Raw genomic sequence first — 18,127 nt, forward strand, 5'->3', positions numbered from 1 at the left:
AGATATATATATATACATATATATATATATATACATACATATAATACATGCATGCCAGTACTTTTCACGAAAAACTCCTGCTTGTAACCCATTCTTATATGTTCTCATTAATCCATTCAGTTACCATGAAGAGGTCATTTCTCAGATCAGAGATGGCAAACATTATCTAATTCTTAATATCCAAGGAAATTGATATTTATGTGGAATCTCTTAGTGCCAATTTACACTTATTCCTTGCAGTAATAGGTTACGTGCCATTCATTCTGAATGGCACCCAAAGCACGAAGGCAATGCACATGCATTACAGTGGGCTGCAACAGACAGCAACACGTGTTTCTGTTACAAATTTTGTGATACATACATTTTTCTGGACATTTTGGTGTGTTGGCATACCATTATTTTTAATGGGCTGCCTTAATGCAATGCACGTTAATATGCACCACAAAAATGTAAATGGGCCCTTAAGGTTATTCATTGTTGCAGTAGCAGAATACAGAGTGTCCCCAGTCTCCAATGACTTCAGCTGTGGCCTATCTGAGAGTTGTGAAACATTGATAGTGGTTGCGTGTTTCTTAAGTGATTCAAACCTTTGTGATTGGAAATCTCTGAATAACAAGCTCTTTTTCTGACAGCACAGCTCTGTCTGAGGCCACCACCTAAAATTGGTGGGAGAAAAATTCCAGCACAAGGGGCGAAGGGGGTTCTTCACAGTAAGAGCGGTTAGGGTCTGAAACTCACTGCCACAGGCAGTGATTTCAGCTAAGAGTGTGGAATTGTTCAAGAAACTTTTGGACGATTTCCTAAGGGACCGTAATATACAGGGGTACAAGTACTCCTAAGCATGAGATGATCCTATATAGGTTGGACTTGATGGACTGATGTCTTTATTCATCCTCAAATACTATGTAACTATGTAACTAGCTCTCCCAGTTTTCCCCACGTCTTTTTTAAAATGCTCAGAAATGCTATGTTTTCTCCAGAAGGTGTGGGAACCTAAAGTCATCCTGCACTATATCCAAGCCTGGTGCATTTTTGTAAATTGTTTAATTATAACATATGTTGTAGATTTTTAGGTCATATGTTATACAAAATTACTACTGCCAAAATTCCAAACCTAACACTGCTAAAAAAAACATTGTTTGAGATCTGGTTTACTGTTCCCTTTCTTCTGGTATATTTTCATACTATGACCTATTATTTAGCATATTTCCCAGAAAAGGGCCACATTGCAGCATAATATTACCGTGTATTTTTAACCAGTTGACATCCGCGGTGTTAAACCCCCTTCCCATCCAGGCCATTTTTCAGTATTCAGCGCTGCGGTACTTTGACTGACATATGAAATGTATGAACATCTAACTGAACTGTGACTTTGTCATTTGATGAACGCTTATGTCAGTTTTCATAAATCAACACTGATCTGTTGACCTAAGCCATGACTCTTCAAAAAGAAGCTTATAGATCTTACAAAATAAATACTAGCATTTGTGTTTGTGTACAAATAGCAGTTTAGTCTTAAGTGTTCCTGGTGTGCGGTATTATGTCCTTTCCTCAATAATTTAGTGTTAAACAGTTAAAATTCAAAAAAGCCATGTTCAAGTTTTATGTGTAGTGGATATGATGACGTCATATTGGCAGTTTGTATAACTGGCATTTGAAAATTCCTTTCCTTTCTTCTCGTATCTATATAAGAAAATGTTACCATTGTTTAAGCAGTTATATTCAAATTCAAAATATATCACATGCATGATGTTGAATATAAATAGTTTTGTCATAATCATATATGGAATCAAAATAACGGTTATACACCATAGACATATTCTCTGAGTGGGAACTGACAGACTAATCTGCCATCACCAATGGCATTAAAGTGTACCTGTGCTTTGCCTATGCTGGGCAAAGTAACAGGTGCTCTTCTTTCCTTCACTCCCCTATAGCTCCATTTAACTGCCAGGGGAGAAGAAAGGAAGGCCTGTGGGACCTCCAACTGTCTCTAGTCAGAGCGTACACAGAGATGAGGACCCTCTTCACACTCCCATCTGACAATGTTGGGCATATCATCAAGCACTAGTGCTGTTACATAAAGGAAAGTGAGTCATATGCTTCTCCATATCAGCAACACTGAATATTTTCATTGATCCCGGAGGCTTAATGGAGTGGAAAGGTGAATACAGCAGGATAAGTGAGAAAAACAAGACCTGTTGCTTTGCCCTCTATTGGTAAGTGCAATCTCTTGGGGTCCATTCACACCAGCCACTGCATAAAATGCACAGTGGCTGGTGTGTGATTTCAGACACAGTGCCAGCGTGTCAATACCAGCACTTCACACTGTGTACTTTTTGTTTTTTAGAACTTTATTGAACTGTCACAAGTGACATTTCATTCAGTTCTATGGGTACAGTAGGGTGTGAGGTGGTTATACCACCTCACATGCCACTGTGCTGAAAAAAATAAGGCATGCAGTAATTTTTTACAGGACACACCACTGCGTTCCTACTGCAATGTGGTGGTGTGTATGGTGCCCATCCATGACAAGGCAAATTGCCTTGTCTTGCATTGGGGATTTGCTGGGAACTACAGTCAGTGCATCCCCGATGCATGTGGTGTGAATGGACCTGTAAATGCAATGTAACCCACAGCAGTTTACCAGATTCCACTGTGTATTTATCTGGCTGCAGCATGTCCAAAGTACAGGGTTGTTATATGCCAAGTCTGTCCTGCCACTACTAACCACAACAGGAGCAAATAGTGGGAAATCCAATCTTTAGCCAGAATGTCAACACTTGCAAGATGTTTAAAAGATTTATATTAAATATGACTGTTTGTTCCTGTTACTGTTGGGGGACTGTGAAATGTAAGAAAACAATAATATCCATGATCCTACATCCAACCCGTATAATATGCCTCGTAACTAACACCTTACTGCTCAACAAGGTTGTTTCCATTGACAGGAGTAGCACACAAAGCATCCATGTACCATTGTCCCCACTGCTCTCAAGGTCATTCCAAAAAGTTTTTCAAAATACAAAGTCCCCATTATCTGGCATTTAAGCAACTAGCACTCTCAAGCTATCAGCAAAAAAAAAACAATCCAGGACATAATATGTCCTTGTTTTTTGTTTTGTTTTTGCCAGTGGCTTGAGGCACATTACAAAAATGTTGGTTGCTTGGTGCACAGTACACTATAAAGATTTTTTAGCAACTAATATATTTGCTTATGCCAGATTTCAGCTTTAATGTGAGCTTTAAAGGGTAAGTATATTTACCTCTTTTGTCATCCCCTCTTAAAACCATAGCCCACCACATACTGTAAGCCCAGAAATTCTTTACCTAGATTTCTGTGTGCAAAGTGAAACTCAATGGACTTTTATTAGTAAATCTGGGCCAGCAGAATGTAAACACTGTGGTAAACACAGCTTGATGATTATGGAGCTATGGGGGAGTGGGTTACATATGATCAGGGAAGGGGAGGACAAAAAAGGTATAAGTATACTTTGCTTGGAAGTATACCTACCATTTAATCCCAATTTATAATTTGACCTTATAAACCAACATTATACATTTTGGATTTCCAGCCTTTTTGTCCTTTTATTATTACTAAATGAAATATAAAAATAATAGTAATACAAATCTATTGAAAAGTTAAAACAAACCTTCTTATTCTGTATATGTTCCTTTAAATTACCTCCACCATGGAGTATACATACATTACACTTTTGTGAAGAATCACAAACTTAAGGCATGTGGTAAGAAAGACTATTCTTCTATCATTCCCTTTGCTAATTACCATTTTAATTTGCTTACTGAACACTGGGTCCTTCTTATTATTGTATTTAACCTGAAGTGTTTCATCTGCTTCGTTGTCTTTGGCTTGCATCCTAGTGGAGATTTTTATGATTCTTTTAAAGTTTTCATCTTCCTGTCATATTGTTTCCAGGAGGTACACTGATTTATTGATAGCAATATCTCTGGAAAGTAGAAAAGGCATAGTGCAAGCTAGCCACCAGGGGTGAAGTCATCTGACTTAATGACACTCAATTTCCAGAAAGGGCAAAAAGATTGAGGGCACCTTCCTAAAGGTTTTGTTTGTCTCTTATCTATCAAATGTTTTCATCTTTTGCAAGCATTCTGTAAATAGTATTTCAATTAGACATCATATGAAACTCAACAAATGTCAAATGGCATTCATGATCTTTTATTTACAAATACAACAGCTCTCCTTGAATTTTCTGAAGTGAAATGATTATTCTTTCATAAATGGGTTAGTAGGTACCTTTATGAGGCATACATGCAAGTTGACCCGTGTAGTGTAAGCTGGGAATATTTTAACAACGCAATCTATTAATTCTGAAAGTATTATGCAGGCAAGGAATTGATAAAACAAATTCAAAAAGTAGACTTCATGATTCTTGCTGTTGTCAGCTTAAAGTCAATTCCTCCAAAGTGCCTAAGCTATGTGTATATTAATGCAGAGGACTAAGTATAAAGAACAGTTTTGTTTTTCACTTTCTTTGTAAATGTAAATATGATACTGTCAAATAAAAACTTGATTCACTGCTGAGTATTAATGCTCCTGAGAATATAGAGTTATGGTGCTTTTAGGTTTGTGGACAAACTCTGACTTCTGTAAAAGCCATGAGCTATTATTAATAACAAAAAGCAGCAGAAATTAAAATTTATTGGCAGAGATACGTGTCTTACTATCTATAATGACAATTAAGCCCCATTCACACCAGATGCGCTGGCATCCATTTTTAACAGATGCCAACGCAAGGACATCTGAAAATTAATGGGTGTGAATGGGAGCAGTGCACCCCAGTATGTTGCCTTGCACTGCCCTCCACTGAAAAGAAAGTAGAGCAGGCTCCATATTTATTCAGTGCAACGCGGTGCAACAGACTGGTGCGAACTGCTAATGTGTGTCAACACAAGGCAGACCCAATACCTTATATAGCAAAGTGAAAAAATCAAACCACAAAAAAATTACAAAAACACAACATAATGCAACAGATGTCAATGCACTATGCAAACTCAAATCAACTTACTTACAATGATTTGAGTTTTTGGTTCTGATTCCTGTGTGAATGCACCCTTAAAGCTAAAGAGCATATTATGAAAATAATAAACAGTGACCCTGATTTACAATAGGATTAGAGCATGTTCACTTTCAAAGTGAATTCTCACTTATGTTAGTAAATGATGTGAAACAAAGAGAAAATACGCTTTGCAGAGTACACCCAATCACGTGCAAGGAAAATTTAAAAACAGGATTTTGACTTCCACTCAATTGGATGGTTGAAGTAAGAACAACTTTACCTCATTCACTAAGCTAAGTGAAACTGTACCTTGCATAGAGAAAAGGTGAAGTTGTGCTGGCTACAACCACCCCTCAGGTGCAAGCAAAAATCCTGTTTTTTACATTGACCTTTACAAAGTACATGCTTGCTTCATTTCACCTCATTCACTAAAGTGAGCAAAAATTCACTTTACAAAGTTAAAAATCACATTGAAAATAAACACACTCTAATAGAAAGAGAAATTGAGACTGGGTGATTCTTTTAAAATGTATTTAAGCCATAACAATGAATTTCCCTTATTTGCTCCATTTTGGATTATTAAATATACCACTACAAGTGTTTTGTTAAATCTGTTCAATAAGTTGATCCTGCCAGAAGTTCATTGCTGTCCCTTGCACTGTTATCAGGAAGTGTGTTAGGACTACAGAATGCTTCTGTTATGGAGAAGAGGAGAGGGGAAGGTGTTCTTTAGTCCTAATAAACTTCCTGTCCTAGTGTGTCAATGCTCTAAAACTGGCCATACACCAGTACAATTTTGTTCAATTTTCTAATGGTTAATGGGGTTCAAATGAACGATTGTTGTTTGACCGTAGTGATGACAAAGATTGAAGGAACAGAATGGAAATTCTTTCTCGAATGATTGAAATTCAATGAAGGTTGTTTTCGTTCGGGGAAACTGCATTCATTTCAAATTTGAATGTCAAGCTTAAAAGAGTTAGAAAATAACTGCTTAGAACTGCCACTACCATTGTTTAAACAAAGCATAACTGTTTTGTATTTAAAGTATTTAGGAAATGAAGAACGGAAGACACAAAAGATTATTAGCATTGACAGTTTAATTTTCCCTCTACACTGTACAACACAAGCCATCCGTGTAGCATAAAATTTAATAACACAATTCACTCCTGCTTTTAAACTTTGGAATAAAAAGTAAATCTAAACGGCCATATATTATTAAAGAACTCATGAATATTAAATGATATACAATTAAATATTAAAAGGTGAATATTATTTGGAGACTGTTGCTGTAACAATCATTTCCTGCGTTTTAAAGAGAAAATGTATCAGTAGAGGTCATCTTTATAAGCAGGGAAATTATTATAAAAAATAATACGAATGCAGTTGTTTACTCATTTAGAAAAAAATTAACTTATGCTCTGAAATGTATAATACAACTGAGGGAAATATTTATTTATATTACCTTTCCATTACCCCATATGCAAAAATCAGAGTGTGTGAGGTTATGAACTGTAAGCCAGCCAGACTCTACTATACTGCACAGTGCTGTTAGTCAGGAGCCGGGGGAAGGCAGTTTACAGGTGAGGAGAGCACAGGGAGGACCTAAACAGTGTCACTATGTTCACTCATCATTCAATAAGCAGGCAGATTACACAGAAGGCTGCAAATCAAGAACACCGTGAATATGGAAATCAATCATAATGCTGACTAAGCAGTGTGGCTAATGTGTGAACCACAAATGTGTCTGACCATAATTATAAGTATTTTTTTTTCTGCTTTGATATACCGGGAACAGTGTTAGCTATAGGGTCGTGAACACGCAGTGACGGTACATGGCAGACTGATGAACATGAAATTGAGCAAACATCTACAAATCATTTAACAAGTATTAAGTAGCTTTTTCTAAAAACAGCACTTCTTGAAGCCTGATAAAGTCTTATATAATCTACTTTAGAGCTATAGCCAAATTAAGAAAAAAAATCTTCCCTATAAGTTGTAAAAATAAAGTATGCAGTTAAGGTGCTTGAAGTCCTTCAATACAGCTGCCTCTAGGTTGTTAAATGCTTGCTGAAACTGATGCTTTCAGACTATCATTTGTAGAAAGCATTTAAAAGCCAAGCTCAAACAATGCCTGTGTGTTTAGGGCTAAATATAGGATGAATTATGAGGTCTTTGCTCATTTCAAAATATTTTTTCCACAGGGTTTTTTCTTACAAAATGCAGCAAAATCATTAATATTTTCACATGGCTAAATTATGTCATAAACAAAAGTACCAAATAGTGACTCGGATGTGTTTTTAATATGGAATAGCATTAGTTTGCTGATTATTTTTTTTGCGATTAACACTTTGTGATCATTTGCCCTTTTCAAGCTGAAGGTTCTACATTTGCTATTTATCAACTGCCACCACTTGGCACTTTTTAAATGACTCACTATTTAATGGTCATGTACTCTGATTTAGTAAATGCAATCAATTTTAATGATCATTGATGCTTTAGAAATGTTATTTGCGAGATCTGAGAATGTACATTCACTGCACTTTTGCTGAGAATTCATGACAAATAAGTTGCATAGTCTTCACTTCTAATGGGTGTATATTCACATAGTTCAGAATTGCTAGCATTCTATTCCCAGTGAATGGGGGCAATTATTAGAAGAAACATGTTCCTGGATTCATAGACCCCAAGTCTGCATAGAAACCTTTGTGTTTAGAAATATTAAGCTTGCAAGTGGAAGATGGTAGAGGGCTTATTGTGTATACCTCAAACAAATACTTTGTTTTTCTTTATAAACAGGTAGTAAAGATTGTAACTATCCTACACCCAACTAAGAAAACCATGATCTCTTCAGCTGGACCAAACCAAAGCTGATCTTTAAACAAATGAATTATTGTCACCTTGATGTGATAAATCATTCATATGTGCATCAAAATGCAGACTTCAGGTATGTGTTTGGTTAATGTCAGGAAAATACTCAAGCACTAGATTAGACAGAAGATTAAAAGAGCTCTGCAGTGTGGTGCTCTACTACCAGCAGGACTGTTAAGGTCTGCAACCTCTGCCTGTGGTGAATCAGCTGAAGTAAAAGTACAAGCCATTTAAGCACCACATGCAACTTCAATGACACTGGTCAGCAGCAAAAGGCCAGCACTAAGTGTTGGGATAAGGTCCTTGAGCACCCAAGGTATATTAGCTAAAGTGCACTCCTCCCATGAGCTTTGAACTAGTCCAGTAGCATAGTTTGCAGGTTCCTTTTTGAACACCCCTTTTTTTTTAACAAAAGAGCCCAAGGTGGCCACCTCTTCTGCCTACACCTTGCCACATCCCAGTTTGCACTTATCTTGCTTCTCTCTCCACAAGATTCATTATGTGTATCTGCTGCAACATTTGTGGCCTTAAGCCAGAAGGAGGAAGGTCTGACAAAGGGCTTAACTTAAAGCACATCAAGCAGGGAAGAGGGGCAGCATGGGGCCATGCTGAGTAGGGCCAGGTTTAGGCCTTAACTTGGCTGTAATTCTTCTAGCCCCCACTCTGCTTTGTTAGCAACCTTAATCAGGCAGGTGTTTCTTCTGTAGTTACTGGAGCAGAAGAACAAAATTGCCCTAATTACCCCACGCCCAGTGTCTCAATGCCTGCTTGGCAAACAGCTGCTCCAATTCCAGCCGTGCAGTCTGTCACCTTCCACCAGTTTATGTTCAATGCTGCACCACAGTGGCAGGTACCCAGCCACCATTTTTTTGCCAGAAGGTCGTGCCTGCCATCCCCCAGAATATGCAATGTTAATGTCTCTGTATTACTGGACCAAGCAGTCAATGTCTGGGTCCACATAACCACAGACACGTAGTCCAGCAAGCATGGGCATGTACAGTTGGCAGCTGGGAAGGATGCAAGAAGGGGCACAATTCTGAATTGGTGGTACCGCCCAATATCCTGCACAATGGTGACTGCGGCAAAGCAATCACCTCTCCCCCTTCTGCGTAATGGTCTCAGGTGCAAATGCCTCAAAACCTGAGAACCTCAGCAACAGCCCAGACAAAATTCTTTCACTCTGCTTTGCAGCTGGTATGCCTGGGGAACAGAAGCCATACTGGGTTAGATACTTTGGAAATTCTTTAGGGACAGCCAGGCCAAGAGGTGGTGGACCTTACAATAGCTTGTGCCAGGCAAGGTCATGTTTGCAATGCTGCAGCAGCAGCAGCACTGAGTAATCGTCCTCTCAGTGGCTGCTGATTCAGGACTTAACAATATCTCATCATAATTCGATGAGGCATCCAAGAAGTAGTGATGAAGTGAAGATTAGCTGCACAATCCATCTGGTGTTCCTGCAGAAGCACACACTATGTGGTGTATTAGACTGGGGTCTGGAGGCACAGCAGCAGGAGAAAAATAAGAACTTACTGCTGTGGGATCCTTTGCCTATTGTGAACCAGTGTGCTGCGCTTGGTATTGTGATACGTGCTATATTTATACCACAAACGAAACCAATATAAGTGATCAAATCCTACTTGCAACTAAATGCAATCCAAAGGTGCATATGTGCATGAACGTTAATAAATACACGTGTCATATAAATATGGTGAAGGTACGAATATAAAACTGATTGGTTAAATATGATAAGTTAAATAAGTTAATGAATAATGCATATGTGTGCCATAAAGTGAAAATACAATGTGGATACTAAATGGTTGAATTATATACCAGGTAAATTAATCAGTCTGGCAATCGGCAACAATAAATAAAAAAGACAATAATACCTATTGCCTCCTTCTCTGTGAGGCTGAGGCAGCCAGAGGCAGAGAAGGAGCTCCTGGAGGAGGTTTGGGATGCTGGCAGTGATGGGGAGGAGGGTTGTGCGGCTTGCATTGAGGAGAAAGAGGACATTTGGGGCAAGTTCAAGAAGGCTTTCCAAATTCTGGCTGGCTGCCCTATAACAAGGTGGCCTTGGTCTCACACGTGTTGCTCAAACAGTCGAGGGGGAAATCAAGGCCAGTGTGAAATTGATAGACTATATAAGCATATAAGTATAAAAAGCATACATATCAGTTATAACCTTAAAGCCAAATTTACACTACTACTTCCCAAATCAAAATGATTTACTAAGGCAAATAGGCTGGCCACTTTACAAGGGAATTTGCACTTTGCAGGGGAAGTTTCCCCTTAGTTTAGTAGATAACATTCTTGAACTATTATGGGTAATCTGCACTGCTAAAAGACATATGTAATATGGCTGCTATGGGAAACAGAAATGTTCTCTTCCCAGACATTTTTGGAACATGAGGCCCAATGTTCTTGAAAAATTCAATTAGTACTTCAGCATTTTGGTGCCAGTGTGTAGTCTTGTACTACGCTTCACGGTCCTTTCTGTTAACTTTCTTTTAACTGATTTTCGAGATAATAACATACATTGTAAATGTCAATATTGTAAGCAGAAATCATACATCAACTATGCATACACAATATTTAAGATCCAAGGTAATAAGAGACGGTATCAACATTATGTAGCAGATGTAATAAAGATGGTTAAATAAAAAACTTGTCTAAGATTTCTTGTAGTGCTGAAGAAATATAATCTAACAAAAAACGGCATTGCTGGGGTATCATGTGTTCAGAGCAGGCTACTAATGAATGCACCATCAATATCGTCAGTATGCAAAACAAAAACTAGAATCAGATTGGATTGGCGAACAAGGTAGGAAGGGAGTGTGGGGGAAGATGGGCTGTACTCTGTGTGACACACCCACATCTCTGCCTAGGCCAATAGGTGATGACAGAGTGTTGGTAACAATGAAAGACATGCATTATTGCATAGGAGGAGCATGGGAGGGAATTAGTGATCAGGTTATGTCATAAATGTGTAGTGTTAAGTCATGCTGTAAGGTATTCCATAGTATGTATATCATGGATGCATTTGCATAGATCTGATTTAGATGGTCCAGCAAATCATCTCCATTTCAAGACTATTGAGTATCCTACCAGAGTCAGAATGTAGCTAATTAATTTAATGGAACATCTAGGTAGATCAGCTATGGGTAGTCCTAGGAAGAAATGTACAAGTTCAAGAGACACAGTAGGCCAATGAGTGCATCCAGACACAATGGGGTCTATTCACGAAGCTGCCGAGGGCAGCCGAGTGAATGACCGATCTGAAGTGAAGTGAGCCGAACACTGTTCGGCTATTCACTTCAGGCTGGTACGGCTAATTTCAGCCGTACATTGGCTGAAATCAGCCGTACATCGGCTTGCTTCGTGTGGCTTTCGGGTCGGCCAAACATGCTCAGCATGTTCGGTCGACCCGAAGTGCAGAAGGAGTTCGACTCATCTGGAGTTCGACAACATCTGGATCGGCTTAGCCGAACCTCCGGCAGGCTACTCACTGCTGTTCGGGCTATTCTTAAAGATCCCGAACAGCAGTGAGTGAATAGCCGAATGCCGCCAAGTGGCATTCGGCTCGGCTGTTTTGCTCGGTCCCTCAGAGGTACCGAGCAGAACAGTAAAACAGTTAAAAAAGTAAATAGTAAACGATTGTGCGGAGCTAGCAGTGACAGCTAGCTCCGCCCAATAGTTTCCTATTGTCCGGCGGCTCTGCTGCTGTAAAAAAAAACTCTCCCGGGCGCTCTGGGAGCCTCCCGCTCCCGGCCGCCCAGGAGAAAACAGCGCTGTGTCTTTTTTTTTCTTTATTCTGACACGACCAATGTCAGAATAGAAAAAAAAAAAGAGATTTTCCCATTGAAAAGCATTGGGACATTACTATTGGCTATTTCAATTTGCAATAGCCAATAGTAAACTAGCATTGTTCCCGCCCTCTGCTGATGGACCTGATGGGGAACTGCAGCAGAGGGCGGGTACAATGCTAGTTTACTATTGGCTATTGCAAATTGAAATAGCCAATAGTAATGTCCCAATGCTTTTCAATGGGAAAACTCTTTTTTTTTCTATTCTGACATGCTCGTGTCAGAATAAAGAAAAAAAGACACAGCAGTGTTTCTCTCCTTGGCGGCCGGGAGCAGGAGACTCCCGGGGCGCCAGGGAGAGTTTGCTGTTTGGAGATCAGTGTCCCTGGTTAGCAGTTAACCAGGGACGCTGATCTCACTGCGAGTGGCCGGAGCCAGCCGTAAGATCACGGCTGGCTCCGCCCAGCTGTGAGAAGCAGGCCGAGTGGCCGGCCAATGGTCTACTGAACCGAAGGGGTCCTGGGGCCGAAGGATCGGCCGAAACTACGGCCAGATCATTCGGCAGCTTCGTGAATAGACCCCAATGTAATTAACTAAGGGATCTAACTAAGCATTATTTGTATATGCTGTTAGAAGTAATCAAGTGTAAAAATAGACCTTCTGCAAAGTTTTCAAACTGCATAATGCTTAATTTAAATGAATAGATGAATAGAGATTTAGAAGGCAGGTTGAAACAAGTTTGTAGTTCCTGAAGAAGAGAGAACAGCAACGTCAAAGTGTTCTTATGGATAATACCCATGAAGTGGAAAGGGGAATTCTGTAAGGTAGAATTAAACTCTTGGGTTTTTTTGCATATATCTTCTGCTAGCACGCAGTAGATATATGCAAAAACATTTTAAAACTTTTTTTTTTAAAGTTACCAAAAAGGTAATTACTTACCTGTGTCTCCGTTGCTTGCTCCCGTCAGAAGATCTGGCGCTTCTCAAGCAGAATGATGGGGTGGGCGCATGCGCAGTAGAGATCTTCAGCTGGGAGAATAGGAGAGACACAGTGGAGGTGAATGCATGCAGCCGGGAGCGCGCACATTGGACAGATGCCGTGGGAGATAGAAGACACAGCAGTTAGCGCTGGATCAGAGACCGGCATCAGTGCTGGAGGGATTGCTGAATACAAGTGGAAGGAAGAAGATGATCGGATCAAGAGGCATCATTTATGATAAGTCCTTTTTTACTTTTCTATCACTTTTTTCACTTATTTATTGCTATCTCACAGGAACTAACAGGTGCCAATGTGATAGCATTTGGAGGTGACAGGTTCTCTTTATGGAGACATCTGGGGTATTTTAGATCCCAGATGTCTCCCCTGGCCTTGCATACAGAGAATCGATGATAAGTTGTATAAACCACTTCAAAATCAGGACGTTTATGAATGTCCAGCAGTCCAGAATATGTTAACTAGCATATTGCCGTGTGATGGGCAAGACTGGATGGTGTTTATAAGGAGGAAGTCATTGGAGATTTCGCTGAAGTAAGGTGGAACCTAGTTTTACAGTACATTTAAATATCCATGGTATGGGCCATTGGGGCTAGTAGGTTAAATATTTTAATCAAAAGTATAGTTGACCAAATAGGAGTTAGAACAGGTTGGTTAGATTCATAACCTCTCAATCTCTGACCATTGACGAAGCTTCCATTTTCGTTAGATGGAGCTTGTAACCTGATAGGCATGAAATCTCATAGTAATGGTTTAGTAAGTATTAGCTTGCATTGATAATATCAAAGTTGTGATATGTGTAGATTCTTGGATATAGACAGCAAGTGGTTTCATGAATAGAAAAAAGAGAAATTGGGACAATGGGCAACCTTGTCTGGTGCTATTGTGTAACAGGATGGAACTGGAAAAAGTATAGGAGAAGTTACTTGAGGTAGAAGGAATGGAATATAGATTTTGAATATCAGAGAGGAAAGGGCTGTGTATACCTATGTGCTATAATGTCTACAGCTAAAAAAGGCTAACTAAAGAGCACTAACTAAAGAGCATAATTTTATGTTTCAAAGCTCCTTTAGGAAGGAGAATTGCATAAAAGTACTTTCCTCCTCTACACAATTGAAATTTAAACTTGAGATGCGTACAATGAGCCCATCGTACCTGCTATGTATTTCAGTTTTTTATCCAGCGTTCACGAAGTACACAAGTGTACCCCCCTCCCCCTTTTTGCTGTTAATGTGGTGATTCTGAAATGTACCTGGTAGTGATGCTGGAACACTGCCTCTTACACACAGAATGCCTGATGCCATCCATGGCTTACAGCCAACAATCAGATCCAAAACTATCTTGGAAGTTTGAAAGTGCTTGGTAATCCAAGAAGCAGAGATAGCTATTAGTAGGCACAACTCTACTGACCCTTTGAGGAGGTCTGTGCATTCTGTGGATATAGTGGAATGCTGCTCAACTACCAAACTGCACTGGAAGCTAATTGACTGATTTTACTTTATGCATGGAACTGCACTTTACATTTTTGCTTCAACAACTTTCAGGCTAACATGGTTAAAAATGGAATTGTACTATATAAATCAGAAGCAAAATATATTAAAAAAGGTTGCTATGTGGTTTCAAAATATACCCAAAATATACTATGGGAATGTAAAGCCTAAATAAAATAGTATAGATAGCCACAGAGAGAGCTTGTTATTTTTATTGTATATGTCATAATATTTTAGCTTTGGTTCATGAATATGTCAAATGTTATTCAAAATATAGAAGCTTGAGTGTTGAGCTGTCCATGAGACATGTCTCTCTGTCTTTTTGTATATAAGAACATATTAGGGGAATAGATGAAGCTATTTGTCAGCTAGCCTTGCATTATTAAGGTTTATTTGTTCCACATATTTGTTGGCTCTTTTGAACCAGTCGAGAAACTCTTTCATTTGTCTAATTTATAAGCTTTCCCAGGCTTGCATTCTAGTAGTTTAGAAGTGTCACCAGCAATAACTATGAAAAATTGCAGTGTGCATCTTGCTCTCCTTTTCTTTTTGCAGCTTTACAGTCTATCCCAACTACCAAAGGGACTTCAGCTTCAAGATGTAACAAATCTAATTTAACCCTGCTGAATTTCAGTATCTGTGCCTAATGGTCATTTTGTAGAGCTTAAACACATTTGAACTTGTGCTGAATCATTTATAGTCTAAAAAAATGAAGTAAAAAGATAAAAGTATTGTATTTAAAGTAAGAGACAACACACACCTGCAGTGCTGAATTCATAATTTAAGTGCTTTCAGAAAGTCTATGGTGGTTTAGTCACATTAAACTGCTCCAGGGACTTTGTAAGCCCAAGAACTTGTTTGAAGTAAAATGATTCGTTTCATGATTTTACATGTCCCTTTGCAAGCTTTTTTCTGTGCTTGATAAGCAATTAGAATGTTCTGCTTATCATGCTTTTTCTGCTGATCATGCTCATCCTCTTCTTCTGGGTACCAGGTGAGAACGCTAACTACAGGTTCTAACTGATGTAGCAGCATTGGCAGCCAGAGATGTGTACTCTCACATTTTGACTATAGGATGTAAGCTGATGCATAGAGTTTCTGTAGTCTACTCTGGTCTACCTGTAATGACCTAGACAGCCAGGTCTGCCCATAGTCTCCGCCTACACACCTTAGAGATCTGAGCTCTTTTGCACATTTGTAGTATCTTGAGGTAACTTGGAAGCAATTAAGACATATGCTTTAAAGCAGAACTATATTCCTTCGTTGGAAATGACATTTTCTCCCCAGCTTTTTCTGGGTTTGAAATCTTCAGGCATCTTGATTGGCCTGTCTGGGATGATGTAATTCCAGGTTTAAGTATGGGAGCTCATTCATTCCAGCATTGAAGCATGTCAAGAATGTAAAAAATGCAGGAAATAATGTTTTATTGCAGAAGAGACATCCTGGGGTTGATTTGCTAAAGACCTTTAACTTTTCAAGAGAATTTGCACTTTGCACGATAGTTTACCCTTACCATAGTGAATGTGGTGAAAATTTGCTTAGCAAAAAAAACCAACTAATCACATGCAAGGAAAAGGAAAAAAACCCAGTAGAATTGCTTGCACATAATTAGATGAGAGAGGTCACCAGAGCTCATTCACTGTGCTAAGGGAAAATTCCATTGCAAAGTTAAAATGCCCTTGCAAAGGGAACAACCTATTTGCCTTTAGTAAATCAGCCCCATGACGTCTGCAATAAAAACCCTGCCAGCTTTTAATGTTTTTCTTTTAAACTCACGTTCCACTTTAAGATGACCTCATTTTGGACTATAATGGAAGTTCATAAAGAATCTCAATCAGTAATAAGTAATTTTTCAAAAGAACTTCTTAAATGTTTAAATAACTGAAAATATGAATGTAAAAAAATGAGTACAAAATACAATTTTATAAATCAGTTCTCAGTAAATAGTATATATCGGTAATAGTAATATATAGTATAAATCAGTTTATATCGGTAATATCAATCGGTAATAGTAGTATAAATCAGTTATCCAGTTCTCACTTTATTTTGCAAATAAGTTTTTGCCAACACTTTTTTTACACAATAATTGTAAAGATGTTTTGCAAAGTATTTGTTTCAACTTTGTTTATTATGCTGCATTTTCAATGCATCCATTTCTAGAAGAGATGTAAAAGTAAAGCATTTTCAGAAAGTATTTATACATGATATACCTTTAGGCAATTAAAAGATAATATGCTGCAGGCACAGCTGGCAAGCGTACAAATACCATCTGTTATGAGCAACTATTTCAAGCCTTTAATATTTGACTGTGTTGGAGTACAGGACAATATGGCAACAGAATATGTCCTTAATAAGCTGATATACCATGTTAAAATTATGCATACAAATATTTGATATTATTTGTGTTCACTATTTTATTAAGAAGAATATAAATAATGCAACTAGCAGAAAATGTTCTTTGTTATCAGGAATCAAAAGTAAGAATACAAAGGAAGTAAAACTGACTCTTCACTAATGAGCAATAAAGTATTCAGCTTGAAATAAAATTATGTTTTGTATTATACAAAAGTGCTGAACTATAACAAGAGCAGGCACCAGATAAACCAGACCAAGCGACTATGAAATAGGATTACAATCTATTACGAATCCTATAAATAGTACAAACATCAGTAGGCCTCCTGGTCACATTAAGACAGCATTCAGCCCTTTCCAATAAGCAAGAACTGTTTTCTAATTGTGTATAGTGGAATACATGATATTGACATGAATTACAGGTCAAAGACACGCATTAGCTATTTCATTTCTTCAAGATAAAAGGCTAACTTTTACTACTGTACCTTTTAAATGTAATTGTGGTAAAATCCCTTCTTTTTTCCGTTTCCAATTCAAATTCTGATCTCCTACCTACACAATATAAAGATAAAAAGCATGTAACATGTATATACTATATATATATATATATAAAATATATATATATAATTACTACATAATTCTTTAAAAAAAATGAACTTCTAAGTATGGCTTTGGCTCCTGTGATTTATTTGATACATACCATTAAAAAAGCCACAGTACAAATATTCATATATTTTGAAAATGTTTTTCCTATTTTTACTATAACCACTGCTGTTTCTATTTTTGTGTCAGAAGATTTTTTAAGTCAATGAAGTTGACATGTAACAAGTATTCACAGGTATGCATCAATGTGGGGGACAAATAATCAGGTTGAAAAATTACCATGGCCTTATTATTCTAAGTATTCTTAAATACATTAATAAAATAAGGTAATATCTAATCAATGTGTCTTTGAGAAATATTTCACAGTTAATTGTACATCTTTCTCAAATATTAAGATTACTACTTTCATTTCATTAACTGGTTGATTATGGCAATGTCAACACTACCTTTCCTTTAGCTCTACTGCTATGAACAATGCTGTAAGTCTAAATTTGTGAACATGCATACTAAATGGGAGAGCAGAGGCATGCCCTCATTAGTGTGCTACTGCTTATTTATTGTACAAACCCCAGCAAGAGCACCACACCCTTACTATTCTTTAAATACATATACATAAAACTTTAATACTTTATTAATGTGGCTTAAAGGAATCCATAACACACAATCCTAATTTACTTTTCTTGGTAGATGGTATTAAATAATACATTGCAAACAGAAAATCTACTATACAAAGTACAGTAACACATCAAAGTAACAAAGCAACCGGATTTCACTTTATTTAAGTTTGGTTAGTGAAATATGCTTTCTGATTGGCTGCTATTGACTTTTAATACAGATGTACAGTGAACTGTTATTTGTTTTCAAACACTCTGATTTTTATTTTCCATTTTATTAACTTGTTGACAATGGCAGTGTCAGCACTAAATTTCATTTATAAGCTCTACAATGCTGTAAGTCTAATTTTGGGAACATTACTGAATGG

The 18,127-nt window shown here is 37.9% G+C and overlaps 1 protein-coding gene across 2 annotated transcripts in view; it reads right to left on the minus strand.

Moving 5' to 3' along the window:
• Positions 1-17,108, minus strand: part of SYT1 (synaptotagmin 1) — a 221,844-nt gene extending 204,736 nt beyond the window's left edge. For both annotated transcript variants that reach the window (XM_018572826.1, XM_018572812.1), the window contains exon 1: positions 17,028-17,108. The gene's annotated coding sequence lies outside the window, so the exon portion shown is untranslated. The remainder of the gene's footprint in view (positions 1-17,027) is intronic.
• Between the last annotated feature and the right edge of the window lie 1,019 nt (positions 17,109-18,127).

The sequence above is a fragment of the Nanorana parkeri genome, unplaced genomic scaffold, assembly GCF_000935625.1.
Source record: "Nanorana parkeri isolate BGI_ZX_2015 unplaced genomic scaffold, ASM93562v1 scaffold45, whole genome shotgun sequence".
Lineage (NCBI taxonomy): Eukaryota > Metazoa > Chordata > Amphibia > Anura > Dicroglossidae > Nanorana > Nanorana parkeri.